Here is a 14899-nt window from a genome sequence, read left to right as displayed (position 1 = left end):
TTTTGTCAAATCCTACATTTATCACTAATCACTGCATGTGTGTACCACAAGTATGCTATGGAGCAAGAATTGCCACTAGACAGAGCCACATTTCAACTGTCCACATTGACATCTTTATTCACACATAGCAGTTGCACAACATCTTGCACTGAGGAGAATGTTTCTCACCAGCTGCCTAAGACATGTACACAATTCATCAGTGAACACAGCCTGGTCTGTGTACATGGTCCCTAACAACCATCAGCTAAACACTTCCACAAGTGCAGAATGAGTACACAGATAAACACAGCTTGAAGCATTGTTTCTATGAGACTTACACCCCCTCAGGGGTTGCCAAAAATTGCCACAGAGACGGTATTTCACATCTCTCTGGCGGGGTATTGGTAAAAGTTTTCAACTAGCAATAATCGCACCTCAGTTATACTTCATTGGTTACGATATTGCCACTGCGCAAAGATTAACTACCTAGCGCCTGGCACTGCTATTTATACCTGACGTTCGTTCCAAACACCTACAAGTACTTGCATCATTGATACCTATCAGTATTACCTTACACTACTCAAGTTCCATTGGGGGAAACAAATACAGAAATATACAGAAGAAAATACAGTAAAATACATTTTATTAGAGGCAGAATTTCTGTTCTTTGCTGCTTGTGTCTAATAGTTGCTTACACGCCCACTCACCGCCATCTTAAACGCTCAAAACTGCACAGTAGTTCTCCCCTTGACCGTCAGGCGCGCTACTGCTCACTCGCCTAGCCCCACATGGACGAAAGTAGCACAACCTCATTTAGCAGATACCGGCACACCCATTAAGACTCATCGTTAGATTTTGTTATTTTGTGGCCGCTGGTTAGTACTAGACACCAAGAAAACTGCCAGCTGCATTTACATTAACTTAACAAACCATACACTTCTCAGCAAAAGCTGTTTGACGTACTGAGCAATAAAATGCTAGTTTTACTCGAATCATGCCGTGAAATTGATTAATGTCGATGGGTGAAATATTTGTGTAACAGAGTAGGCACCCTGGAAACACAATGAAATGAGATTTACAAATCCTCTCATGTAGCTGGGTTAAGTTGTTGAAATGAGTTTACCTTGCAGGAAAGTACAACTAGAAATCAGTCAGTAAATTGCTTCATAGCGCTGGGAACATGTGCTGCAGTCTTAAATATACAAGATACACGCTTATTCCACATTGCGCCAAACAACCTGCACAAAAATATATATTTTGGACTCCTCTACTGTTGTTTATGTTCTTGTCCAAGAAGAATCATAGAAAGCTAACAGTATCCAAACCCGCCTGCTGTCTCATTGGCCCCAGCTAATATATTGCCTGACAAAAATGAAAATATCTGAATGTGTGCTAAATAGTATCTCGAGTGCCAACCATTCATAACAGATCCAAACAATAAGACATTTTCTATGGGTCCATTTGTGCTATAGTAGGCAGCAAATTTTGCTCACCTTGCATATAGGAAGAGTCGTATTCTCTAATGAAGAGAGACAGAAAGAATGAGCCATGACAAGCCAACTAGTTCCGCTCACAAAAAAAAAAAAAAAAAAAAAAAAAAAATGCACGACTCCTGCTACAATTCTCACCTACACTTGCTCTACCACTGTATGTTTCATTGCATTCTTTGATTTATATTCACAGATACAGTCACAAAATGTACCCCACAAGCACTGGTTCCCTCTCTTCAGTATTCCACATGCAATACATTCTCATAGCACACTGGACCATCATTAAGCTCACCATCCCATTTAAACTATCACACTGTATTATGTGTCACATTTACACAGTAAATCTACAGTTCAACGAATACACCAAGAAATGCACTAATCACACTGTTCAAAATGGAAATGCCATGGCTGCAGCCCACCAAATTCTACTGCACAATCACTGTTATCACTGCATGAAGGAGATTTTCCACCAGTAGCCTTTAGATGAAACATGTAAGCTACATAAAGGTTCAACAAAACCTCAACATCAGGGACTGCATTAGTTACCATCCAAATAGCTACTAGCCCTTACCTTTCTTTCAATCCCTCTGCTCTGCACACTACAGCACATGTATGTATTCTCAAAATGAGGCAAAGCCTTGCACAACATTACAGTTCTTCCTGTTTCGTGTAACACACACCAGATAGGACACTGTCCTCAATGTGAGTGCCCTTACTAGGCACTGTGCAGCCTAACACATCAATCATCTCAAGTCAACAGACTCATTGCCAAATATTATCAACAGCAGTTCCATGGTCATAAGTTCTAATTATCAAGGTGTACACACAGCAGTGTCCAAAAAGGATCAAACATGCATCTAATGATCAGGACACAAACACAAATTATAACACTGGCAGTGCTGTGAAAATGAATTAAGTACAACACCTGCCTCCCACACACTCACCAACTCTCACTGTACTGCCCTAGTCTCCTCCCCTAAATTCTGACACAAGTTTTGTCAAATCCTACATTTATCACTAATCACTGCATGTGTGTACCACAAGTATGCTATGGAGCAAGAATTGCCACTAGACAGAGCCACATTTCAACTGTCCACATTGACATCTTTATTCACACATAGCAGTTGCACAACATCTTGCACTGAGGAGAATGTTTCTCACCAGCTGCCTAAGACATGTACACAATTCATCAGTGAACACAGCCTGGTCTGTGTACATGGTCCCTAACAACCATCAGCTAAACACTTCCACAAGTGCAGAATGAGTACACAGATAAACACAGCTTGAAGCATTGTTTCTATGAGACTTACACCCCCTCAGGGGTTGCCAAAAATTGCCACAGAGACGGTATTTCACATCTCTCTGGCGGGGTATTGGTAAAAGTTTTCAACTAGCAATAATCGCACCTCAGTTATACTTCATTGGTTACGATATTGCCACTGCGCAAAGATTAACTACCTAGCGCCTGGCACTGCTATTTATACCTGACGTTCGTTCCAAACACCTACAAGTACTTGCATCATTGATACCTATCAGTATTACCTTACACTACTCAAGTTCCATTGGGGGAAACAAATACAGAAATATACAGAAGAAAATACAGTAAAATACATTTTATTAGAGGCAGAATTTCTGTTCTTTGCTGCTTGTGTCTAATAGTTGCTTACACGCCCACTCACCGCCATCTTAAACGCTCAAAACTGCACAGTAGTTCTCCCCTTGACCGTCAGGCGCGCTACTGCTCACTCGCCTAGCCCCACATGGACGAAAGTAGCACAACCTCATTTAGCAGATACCGGCACACCCATTAAGACTCATCGTTAGATTTTGTTATTTTGTGGCCGCTGGTTAGTACTAGACACCAAGAAAACTGCCAGCTGCATTTACATTAACTTAACAAACCATACACTTCTCAGCAAAAGCTGTTTGACGTACTGAGCAATAAAATGCTAGTTTTACTCGAATCATGCCGTGAAATTGATTAATGTCGATGGGTGAAATATTTGTGTAACAGAGTAGGCACCCTGGAAACACAATGAAATGAGATTTACAAATCCTCTCATGTAGCTGGGTTAAGTTGTTGAAATGAGTTTACCTTGCAGGAAAGTACAACTAGAAATCAGTCAGTAAATTGCTTCATAGCGCTGGGAACATGTGCTGCAGTCTTAAATATACAAGATACACGCTTATTCCACATTGCGCCAAACAACCTGCACAAAAATATATATTTTGGACTCCTCTACTGTTGTTTATGTTCTTGTCCAAGAAGAATCATAGAAAGCTAACAGTATCCAAACCCGCCTGCTGTCTCATTGGCCCCAGCTAATATATTGCCTGACAAAAATGAAAATATCTGAATGTGTGCTAAATAGTATCTCGAGTGCCAACCATTCATAACAGATCCAAACAATAAGACATTTTCTATGGGTCCATTTGTGCTATAGTAGGCAGCAAATTTTGCTCACCTTGCATATAGGAAGAGTCGTATTCTCTAATGAAGAGAGACAGAAAGAATGAGCCATGACAAGCCAACTAGTTCCGCTCACAAAAAAAAAAAAAAAAAAAAAAAAAAAATGCACGACTCCTGCTACAATTCTCACCTACACTTGCTCTACCACTGTATGTTTCATTGCATTCTTTGATTTATATTCACAGATACAGTCACAAAATGTACCCCACAAGCACTGGTTCCCTCTCTTCAGTATTCCACATGCAATACATTCTCATAGCACACTGGACCATCATTAAGCTCACCATCCCATTTAAACTATCACACTGTATTATGTGTCACATTTACACAGTAAATCTACAGTTCAACGAATACACCAAGAAATGCACTAATCACACTGTTCAAAATGGAAATGCCATGGCTGCAGCCCACCAAATTCTACTGCACAATCACTGTTATCACTGCATGAAGGAGATTTTCCACCAGTAGCCTTTAGATGAAACATGTAAGCTACATAAAGGTTCAACAAAACCTCAACATCAGGGACTGCATTAGTTACCATCCAAATAGCTACTAGCCCTTACCTTTCTTTCAATCCCTCTGCTCTGCACACTACAGCACATGTATGTATTCTCAAAATGAGGCAAAGCCTTGCACAACATTACAGTTCTTCCTGTTTCGTGTAACACACACCAGATAGGACACTGTCCTCAATGTGAGTGCCCTTACTAGGCACTGTGCAGCCTAACACATCAATCATCTCAAGTCAACAGACTCATTGCCAAATATTATCAACAGCAGTTCCATGGTCATAAGTTCTAATTATCAAGGTGTACACACAGCAGTGTCCAAAAAGGATCAAACATGCATCTAATGATCAGGACACAAACACAAATTATAACACTGGCAGTGCTGTGAAAATGAATTAAGTACAACACCTGCCTCCCACACACTCACCAACTCTCACTGTACTGCCCTAGTCTCCTCCCCTAAATTCTGACACAAGTTTTGTCAAATCCTACATTTATCACTAATCACTGCATGTGTGTACCACAAGTATGCTATGGAGCAAGAATTGCCACTAGACAGAGCCACATTTCAACTGTCCACATTGACATCTTTATTCACACATAGCAGTTGCACAACATCTTGCACTGAGGAGAATGTTTCTCACCAGCTGCCTAAGACATGTACACAATTCATCAGTGAACACAGCCTGGTCTGTGTACATGGTCCCTAACAACCATCAGCTAAACACTTCCACAAGTGCAGAATGAGTACACAGATAAACACAGCTTGAAGCATTGTTTCTATGAGACTTACACCCCCTCAGGGGTTGCCAAAAATTGCCACAGAGACGGTATTTCACATCTCTCTGGCGGGGTATTGGTAAAAGTTTTCAACTAGCAATAATCGCACCTCAGTTATACTTCATTGGTTACGATATTGCCACTGCGCAAAGATTAACTACCTAGCGCCTGGCACTGCTATTTATACCTGACGTTCGTTCCAAACACCTACAAGTACTTGCATCATTGATACCTATCAGTATTACCTTACACTACTCAAGTTCCATTGGGGGAAACAAATACAGAAATATACAGAAGAAAATACAGTAAAATACATTTTATTAGAGGCAGAATTTCTGTTCTTTGCTGCTTGTGTCTAATAGTTGCTTACACGCCCACTCACCGCCATCTTAAACGCTCAAAACTGCACAGTAGTTCTCCCCTTGACCGTCAGGCGCGCTACTGCTCACTCGCCTAGCCCCACATGGACGAAAGTAGCACAACCTCATTTAGCAGATACCGGCACACCCATTAAGACTCATCGTTAGATTTTGTTATTTTGTGGCCGCTGGTTAGTACTAGACACCAAGAAAACTGCCAGCTGCATTTACATTAACTTAACAAACCATACACTTCTCAGCAAAAGCTGTTTGACGTACTGAGCAATAAAATGCTAGTTTTACTCGAATCATGCCGTGAAATTGATTAATGTCGATGGGTGAAATATTTGTGTAACAGAGTAGGCACCCTGGAAACACAATGAAATGAGATTTACAAATCCTCTCATGTAGCTGGGTTAAGTTGTTGAAATGAGTTTACCTTGCAGGAAAGTACAACTAGAAATCAGTCAGTAAATTGCTTCATAGCGCTGGGAACATGTGCTGCAGTCTTAAATATACAAGATACACGCTTATTCCACATTGCGCCAAACAACCTGCACAAAAATATATATTTTGGACTCCTCTACTGTTGTTTATGTTCTTGTCCAAGAAGAATCATAGAAAGCTAACAGTATCCAAACCCGCCTGCTGTCTCATTGGCCCCAGCTAATATATTGCCTGACAAAAATGAAAATATCTGAATGTGTGCTAAATAGTATCTCGAGTGCCAACCATTCATAACAGATCCAAACAATAAGACATTTTCTATGGGTCCATTTGTGCTATAGTAGGCAGCAAATTTTGCTCACCTTGCATATAGGAAGAGTCGTATTCTCTAATGAAGAGAGACAGAAAGAATGAGCCATGACAAGCCAACTAGTTCCGCTCACAAAAAAAAAAAAAAAAAAAAAAAAAAAAATGCACGACTCCTGCTACAATTCTCACCTACACTTGCTCTACCACTGTATGTTTCATTGCATTCTTTGATTTATATTCACAGATACAGTCACAAAATGTACCCCACAAGCACTGGTTCCCTCTCTTCAGTATTCCACATGCAATACATTCTCATAGCACACTGGACCATCATTAAGCTCACCATCCCATTTAAACTATCACACTGTATTATGTGTCACATTTACACAGTAAATCTACAGTTCAACGAATACACCAAGAAATGCACTAATCACACTGCTCAAAATGGAAATGCCATGGCTGCAGCCCACCAAATTCTACTGCACAATCACTGTTATCACTGCATGAAGGAGATTTTCCACCAGTAGCCTTTAGATGAAACATGTAAGCTACATAAAGGTTCAACAAAACCTCAACATCAGGGACTGCATTAGTTACCATCCAAATAGCTACTAGCCCTTACCTTTCTTTCAATCCCTCTGCTCTGCACACTACAGCACATGTATGTATTCTCAAAATGAGGCAAAGCCTTGCACAACATTACAGTTCTTCCTGTTTCGTGTAACACACACCAGATAGGACACTGTCCTCAATGTGAGTGCCCTTACTAGGCACTGTGCAGCCTAACACATCAATCATCTCAAGTCAACAGACTCATTGCCAAATATTATCAACAGCAGTTCCATGGTCATAAGTTCTAATTATCAAGGTGTACACACAGCAGTGTCCAAAAAGGATCAAACATGCATCTAATGATCAGGACACAAACACAAATTATAACACTGGCAGTGCTGTGAAAATGAATTAAGTACAACACCTGCCTCCCACACACTCACCAACTCTCACTGTACTGCCCTAGTCTCCTCCCCTAAATTCTGACACAAGTTTTGTCAAATCCTACATTTATCACTAATCACTGCATGTGTGTACCACAAGTATGCTATGGAGCAAGAATTGCCACTAGACAGAGCCACATTTCAACTGTCCACATTGACATCTTTATTCACACATAGCAGTTGCACAACATCTTGCACTGAGGAGAATGTTTCTCACCAGCTGCCTAAGACATGTACACAATTCATCAGTGAACACAGCCTGGTCTGTGTACATGGTCCCTAACAACCATCAGCTAAACACTTCCACAAGTGCAGAATGAGTACACAGATAAACACAGCTTGAAGCATTGTTTCTATGAGACTTACACCCCCTCAGGGGTTGCCAAAAATTGCCACAGAGACGGTATTTCACATCTCTCTGGCGGGGTATTGGTAAAAGTTTTCAACTAGCAATAATCGCACCTCAGTTATACTTCATTGGTTACGATATTGCCACTGCGCAAAGATTAACTACCTAGCGCCTGGCACTGCTATTTATACCTGACGTTCGTTCCAAACACCTACAAGTACTTGCATCATTGATACCTATCAGTATTACCTTACACTACTCAAGTTCCATTGGGGGAAACAAATACAGAAATATACAGAAGAAAATACAGTAAAATACATTTTATTAGAGGCAGAATTTCTGTTCTTTGCTGCTTGTGTCTAATAGTTGCTTACACGCCCACTCACCGCCATCTTAAACGCTCAAAACTGCACAGTAGTTCTCCCCTTGACCGTCAGGCGCGCTACTGCTCACTCGCCTAGCCCCACATGGACGAAAGTAGCACAACCTCATTTAGCAGATACCGGCACACCCATTAAGACTCATCGTTAGATTTTGTTATTTTGTGGCCGCTGGTTAGTACTAGACACCAAGAAAACTGCCAGCTGCATTTACATTAACTTAACAAACCATACACTTCTCAGCAAAAGCTGTTTGACGTACTGAGCAATAAAATGCTAGTTTTACTCGAATCATGCCGTGAAATTGATTAATGTCGATGGGTGAAATATTTGTGTAACAGAGTAGGCACCCTGGAAACACAATGAAATGAGATTTACAAATCCTCTCATGTAGCTGGGTTAAGTTGTTGAAATGAGTTTACCTTGCAGGAAAGTACAACTAGAAATCAGTCAGTAAATTGCTTCATAGCGCTGGGAACATGTGCTGCAGTCTTAAATATACAAGATACACGCTTATTCCACATTGCGCCAAACAACCTGCACAAAAATATATATTTTGGACTCCTCTACTGTTGTTTATGTTCTTGTCCAAGAAGAATCATAGAAAGCTAACAGTATCCAAACCCGCCTGCTGTCTCATTGGCCCCAGCTAATATATTGCCTGACAAAAATGAAAATATCTGAATGTGTGCTAAATAGTATCTCGAGTGCCAACCATTCATAACAGATCCAAACAATAAGACATTTTCTATGGGTCCATTTGTGCTATAGTAGGCAGCAAATTTTGCTCACCTTGCATATAGGAAGAGTCGTATTCTCTAATGAAGAGAGACAGAAAGAATGAGCCATGACAAGCCAACTAGTTCCGCTCACAAAAAAAAAAAAAAAAAAAAAAAAAAAATGCACGACTCCTGCTACAATTCTCACCTACACTTGCTCTACCACTGTATGTTTCATTGCATTCTTTGATTTATATTCACAGATACAGTCACAAAATGTACCCCACAAGCACTGGTTCCCTCTCTTCAGTATTCCACATGCAATACATTCTCATAGCACACTGGACCATCATTAAGCTCACCATCCCATTTAAACTATCACACTGTATTATGTGTCACATTTACACAGTAAATCTACAGTTCAACGAATACACCAAGAAATGCACTAATCACACTGCTCAAAATGGAAATGCCATGGCTGCAGCCCACCAAATTCTACTGCACAATCACTGTTATCACTGCATGAAGGAGATTTTCCACCAGTAGCCTTTAGATGAAACATGTAAGCTACATAAAGGTTCAACAAAACCTCAACATCAGGGACTGCATTAGTTACCATCCAAATAGCTACTAGCCCTTACCTTTCTTTCAATCCCTCTGCTCTGCACACTACAGCACATGTATGTATTCTCAAAATGAGGCAAAGCCTTGCACAACATTACAGTTCTTCCTGTTTCGTGTAACACACACCAGATAGGACACTGTCCTCAATGTGAGTGCCCTTACTAGGCACTGTGCAGCCTAACACATCAATCATCTCAAGTCAACAGACTCATTGCCAAATATTATCAACAGCAGTTCCATGGTCATAAGTTCTAATTATCAAGGTGTACACACAGCAGTGTCCAAAAAGGATCAAACATGCATCTAATGATCAGGACACAAACACAAATTATAACACTGGCAGTGCTGTGAAAATGAATTAAGTACAACACCTGCCTCCCACACACTCACCAACTCTCACTGTACTGCCCTAGTCTCCTCCCCTAAATTCTGACACAAGTTTTGTCAAATCCTACATTTATCACTAATCACTGCATGTGTGTACCACAAGTATGCTATGGAGCAAGAATTGCCACTAGACAGAGCCACATTTCAACTGTCCACATTGACATCTTTATTCACACATAGCAGTTGCACAACATCTTGCACTGAGGAGAATGTTTCTCACCAGCTGCCTAAGACATGTACACAATTCATCAGTGAACACAGCCTGGTCTGTGTACATGGTCCCTAACAACCATCAGCTAAACACTTCCACAAGTGCAGAATGAGTACACAGATAAACACAGCTTGAAGCATTGTTTCTATGAGACTTACACCCCCTCAGGGGTTGCCAAAAATTGCCACAGAGACGGTATTTCACATCTCTCTGGCGGGGTATTGGTAAAAGTTTTCAACTAGCAATAATCGCACCTCAGTTATACTTCATTGGTTACGATATTGCCACTGCGCAAAGATTAACTACCTAGCGCCTGGCACTGCTATTTATACCTGACGTTCGTTCCAAACACCTACAAGTACTTGCATCATTGATACCTATCAGTATTACCTTACACTACTCAAGTTCCATTGGGGGAAACAAATACAGAAATATACAGAAGAAAATACAGTAAAATACATTTTATTAGAGGCAGAATTTCTGTTCTTTGCTGCTTGTGTCTAATAGTTGCTTACACGCCCACTCACCGCCATCTTAAACGCTCAAAACTGCACAGTAGTTCTCCCCTTGACCGTCAGGCGCGCTACTGCTCACTCGCCTAGCCCCACATGGACGAAAGTAGCACAACCTCATTTAGCAGATACCGGCACACCCATTAAGACTCATCGTTAGATTTTGTTATTTTGTGGCCGCTGGTTAGTACTAGACACCAAGAAAACTGCCAGCTGCATTTACATTAACTTAACAAACCATACACTTCTCAGCAAAAGCTGTTTGACGTACTGAGCAATAAAATGCTAGTTTTACTCGAATCATGCCGTGAAATTGATTAATGTCGATGGGTGAAATATTTGTGTAACAGAGTAGGCACCCTGGAAACACAATGAAATGAGATTTACAAATCCTCTCATGTAGCTGGGTTAAGTTGTTGAAATGAGTTTACCTTGCAGGAAAGTACAACTAGAAATCAGTCAGTAAATTGCTTCATAGCGCTGGGAACATGTGCTGCAGTCTTAAATATACAAGATACACGCTTATTCCACATTGCGCCAAACAACCTGCACAAAAATATATATTTTGGACTCCTCTACTGTTGTTTATGTTCTTGTCCAAGAAGAATCATAGAAAGCTAACAGTATCCAAACCCGCCTGCTGTCTCATTGGCCCCAGCTAATATATTGCCTGACAAAAATGAAAATATCTGAATGTGTGCTAAATAGTATCTCGAGTGCCAACCATTCATAACAGATCCAAACAATAAGACATTTTCTATGGGTCCATTTGTGCTATAGTAGGCAGCAAATTTTGCTCACCTTGCATATAGGAAGAGTCGTATTCTCTAATGAAGAGAGACAGAAAGAATGAGCCATGACAAGCCAACTAGTTCCGCTCACAAAAAAAAAAAAAAAAAAAAAAAAAAAAATGCACGACTCCTGCTACAATTCTCACCTACACTTGCTCTACCACTGTATGTTTCATTGCATTCTTTGATTTATATTCACAGATACAGTCACAAAATGTACCCCACAAGCACTGGTTCCCTCTCTTCAGTATTCCACATGCAATACATTCTCATAGCACACTGGACCATCATTAAGCTCACCATCCCATTTAAACTATCACACTGTATTATGTGTCACATTTACACAGTAAATCTACAGTTCAACGAATACACCAAGAAATGCACTAATCACACTGTTCAAAATGGAAATGCCATGGCTGCAGCCCACCAAATTCTACTGCACAATCACTGTTATCACTGCATGAAGGAGATTTTCCACCAGTAGCCTTTAGATGAAACATGTAAGCTACATAAAGGTTCAACAAAACCTCAACATCAGGGACTGCATTAGTTACCATCCAAATAGCTACTAGCCCTTACCTTTCTTTCAATCCCTCTGCTCTGCACACTACAGCACATGTATGTATTCTCAAAATGAGGCAAAGCCTTGCACAACATTACAGTTCTTCCTGTTTCGTGTAACACACACCAGATAGGACACTGTCCTCAATGTGAGTGCCCTTACTAGGCACTGTGCAGCCTAACACATCAATCATCTCAAGTCAACAGACTCATTGCCAAATATTATCAACAGCAGTTCCATGGTCATAAGTTCTAATTATCAAGGTGTACACACAGCAGTGTCCAAAAAGGATCAAACATGCATCTAATGATCAGGACACAAACACAAATTATAACACTGGCAGTGCTGTGAAAATGAATTAAGTACAACACCTGCCTCCCACACACTCACCAACTCTCACTGTACTGCCCTAGTCTCCTCCCCTAAATTCTGACACAAGTTTTGTCAAATCCTACATTTATCACTAATCACTGCATGTGTGTACCACAAGTATGCTATGGAGCAAGAATTGCCACTAGACAGAGCCACATTTCAACTGTCCACATTGACATCTTTATTCACACATAGCAGTTGCACAACATCTTGCACTGAGGAGAATGTTTCTCACCAGCTGCCTAAGACATGTACACAATTCATCAGTGAACACAGCCTGGTCTGTGTACATGGTCCCTAACAACCATCAGCTAAACACTTCCACAAGTGCAGAATGAGTACACAGATAAACACAGCTTGAAGCATTGTTTCTATGAGACTTACACCCCCTCAGGGGTTGCCAAAAATTGCCACAGAGACGGTATTTCACATCTCTCTGGCGGGGTATTGGTAAAAGTTTTCAACTAGCAATAATCGCACCTCAGTTATACTTCATTGGTTACGATATTGCCACTGCGCAAAGATTAACTACCTAGCGCCTGGCACTGCTATTTATACCTGACGTTCGTTCCAAACACCTACAAGTACTTGCATCATTGATACCTATCAGTATTACCTTACACTACTCAAGTTCCATTGGGGGAAACAAATACAGAAATATACAGAAGAAAATACAGTAAAATACATTTTATTAGAGGCAGAATTTCTGTTCTTTGCTGCTTGTGTCTAATAGTTGCTTACACGCCCACTCACCGCCATCTTAAACGCTCAAAACTGCACAGTAGTTCTCCCCTTGACCGTCAGGCGCGCTACTGCTCACTCGCCTAGCCCCACATGGACGAAAGTAGCACAACCTCATTTAGCAGATACCGGCACACCCATTAAGACTCATCGTTAGATTTTGTTATTTTGTGGCCGCTGGTTAGTACTAGACACCAAGAAAACTGCCAGCTGCATTTACATTAACTTAACAAACCATACACTTCTCAGCAAAAGCTGTTTGACGTACTGAGCAATAAAATGCTAGTTTTACTCGAATCATGCCGTGAAATTGATTAATGTCGATGGGTGAAATATTTGTGTAACAGAGTAGGCACCCTGGAAACACAATGAAATGAGATTTACAAATCCTCTCATGTAGCTGGGTTAAGTTGTTGAAATGAGTTTACCTTGCAGGAAAGTACAACTAGAAATCAGTCAGTAAATTGCTTCATAGCGCTGGGAACATGTGCTGCAGTCTTAAATATACAAGATACACGCTTATTCCACATTGCGCCAAACAACCTGCACAAAAATATATATTTTGGACTCCTCTACTGTTGTTTATGTTCTTGTCCAAGAAGAATCATAGAAAGCTAACAGTATCCAAACCCGCCTGCTGTCTCATTGGCCCCAGCTAATATATTGCCTGACAAAAATGAAAATATCTGAATGTGTGCTAAATAGTATCTCGAGTGCCAACCATTCATAACAGATCCAAACAATAAGACATTTTCTATGGGTCCATTTGTGCTATAGTAGGCAGCAAATTTTGCTCACCTTGCATATAGGAAGAGTCGTATTCTCTAATGAAGAGAGACAGAAAGAATGAGCCATGACAAGCCAACTAGTTCCGCTCACAAAAAAAAAAAAAAAAAAAAAAAAAAAAATGCACGACTCCTGCTACAATTCTCACCTACACTTGCTCTACCACTGTATGTTTCATTGCATTCTTTGATTTATATTCACAGATACAGTCACAAAATGTACCCCACAAGCACTGGTTCCCTCTCTTCAGTATTCCACATGCAATACATTCTCATAGCACACTGGACCATCATTAAGCTCACCATCCCATTTAAACTATCACACTGTATTATGTGTCACATTTACACAGTAAATCTACAGTTCAACGAATACACCAAGAAATGCACTAATCACACTGCTCAAAATGGAAATGCCATGGCTGCAGCCCACCAAATTCTACTGCACAATCACTGTTATCACTGCATGAAGGAGATTTTCCACCAGTAGCCTTTAGATGAAACATGTAAGCTACATAAAGGTTCAACAAAACCTCAACATCAGGGACTGCATTAGTTACCATCCAAATAGCTACTAGCCCTTACCTTTCTTTCAATCCCTCTGCTCTGCACACTACAGCACATGTATGTATTCTCAAAATGAGGCAAAGCCTTGCACAACATTACAGTTCTTCCTGTTTCGTGTAACACACACCAGATAGGACACTGTCCTCAATGTGAGTGCCCTTACTAGGCACTGTGCAGCCTAACACATCAATCATCTCAAGTCAACAGACTCATTGCCAAATATTATCAACAGCAGTTCCATGGTCATAAGTTCTAATTATCAAGGTGTACACACAGCAGTGTCCAAAAAGGATCAAACATGCATCTAATGATCAGGACACAAACACAAATTATAACACTGGCAGTGCTGTGAAAATGAATTAAGTACAACACCTGCCTCCCACACACTCACCAACTCTCACTGTACTGCCCTAGTCTCCTCCCCTAAATTCTGACACAAGTTTTGTCAAATCCTACATTTATCACTAATCACTGCATGTGTGTACCACAAGTATGCTATGGAGCAAGAATTGCCACTAGACAGAGCCACATTTCAACTGTCCACATTGACATCTTTATTCACAC

At 40.6% G+C, this 14899-nt stretch overlaps 6 non-coding genes across 6 annotated transcripts; all 6 read right to left on the bottom strand.

Moving 5' to 3' along the window:
* Nucleotides 1-318: 318 nt before the first annotated feature.
* Nucleotides 319-458, bottom strand: LOC126210848 (U4 spliceosomal RNA). Its single transcript, XR_007540814.1, has one exon. It is a non-coding gene; the product is annotated as a U4 spliceosomal RNA (small nuclear RNA).
* Nucleotides 459-2780: 2322 nt separating this feature from the next.
* On the bottom strand, nt 2781-2920 carry LOC126210847 (U4 spliceosomal RNA). Its single transcript, XR_007540813.1, has one exon. It is a non-coding gene; the product is annotated as a U4 spliceosomal RNA (small nuclear RNA).
* Nucleotides 2921-5242: 2322 nt separating this feature from the next.
* Nucleotides 5243-5382, bottom strand: LOC126210844 (U4 spliceosomal RNA). Its single transcript, XR_007540812.1, has one exon. It is a non-coding gene; the product is annotated as a U4 spliceosomal RNA (small nuclear RNA).
* Nucleotides 5383-7705: 2323 nt separating this feature from the next.
* LOC126210843 (U4 spliceosomal RNA) lies at nt 7706-7845 on the bottom strand. The gene has a single exon (XR_007540811.1). It is a non-coding gene; the product is annotated as a U4 spliceosomal RNA (small nuclear RNA).
* Nucleotides 7846-10167: 2322 nt separating this feature from the next.
* On the bottom strand, nt 10168-10307 carry LOC126210842 (U4 spliceosomal RNA). The gene has a single exon (XR_007540810.1). It is a non-coding gene; the product is annotated as a U4 spliceosomal RNA (small nuclear RNA).
* A 2323-nt stretch (nt 10308-12630) lies between these two features.
* LOC126210841 (U4 spliceosomal RNA) lies at nt 12631-12770 on the bottom strand. The gene has a single exon (XR_007540809.1). It is a non-coding gene; the product is annotated as a U4 spliceosomal RNA (small nuclear RNA).
* Between the last annotated feature and the right edge of the window lie 2129 nt (nt 12771-14899).

Source organism: Schistocerca nitens, chromosome 10 (assembly GCF_023898315.1).
Source record: "Schistocerca nitens isolate TAMUIC-IGC-003100 chromosome 10, iqSchNite1.1, whole genome shotgun sequence".
NCBI lineage: Eukaryota > Metazoa > Arthropoda > Insecta > Orthoptera > Acrididae > Schistocerca > Schistocerca nitens.
This window is presented reverse-complemented; position numbering and strand designations above follow the sequence as displayed.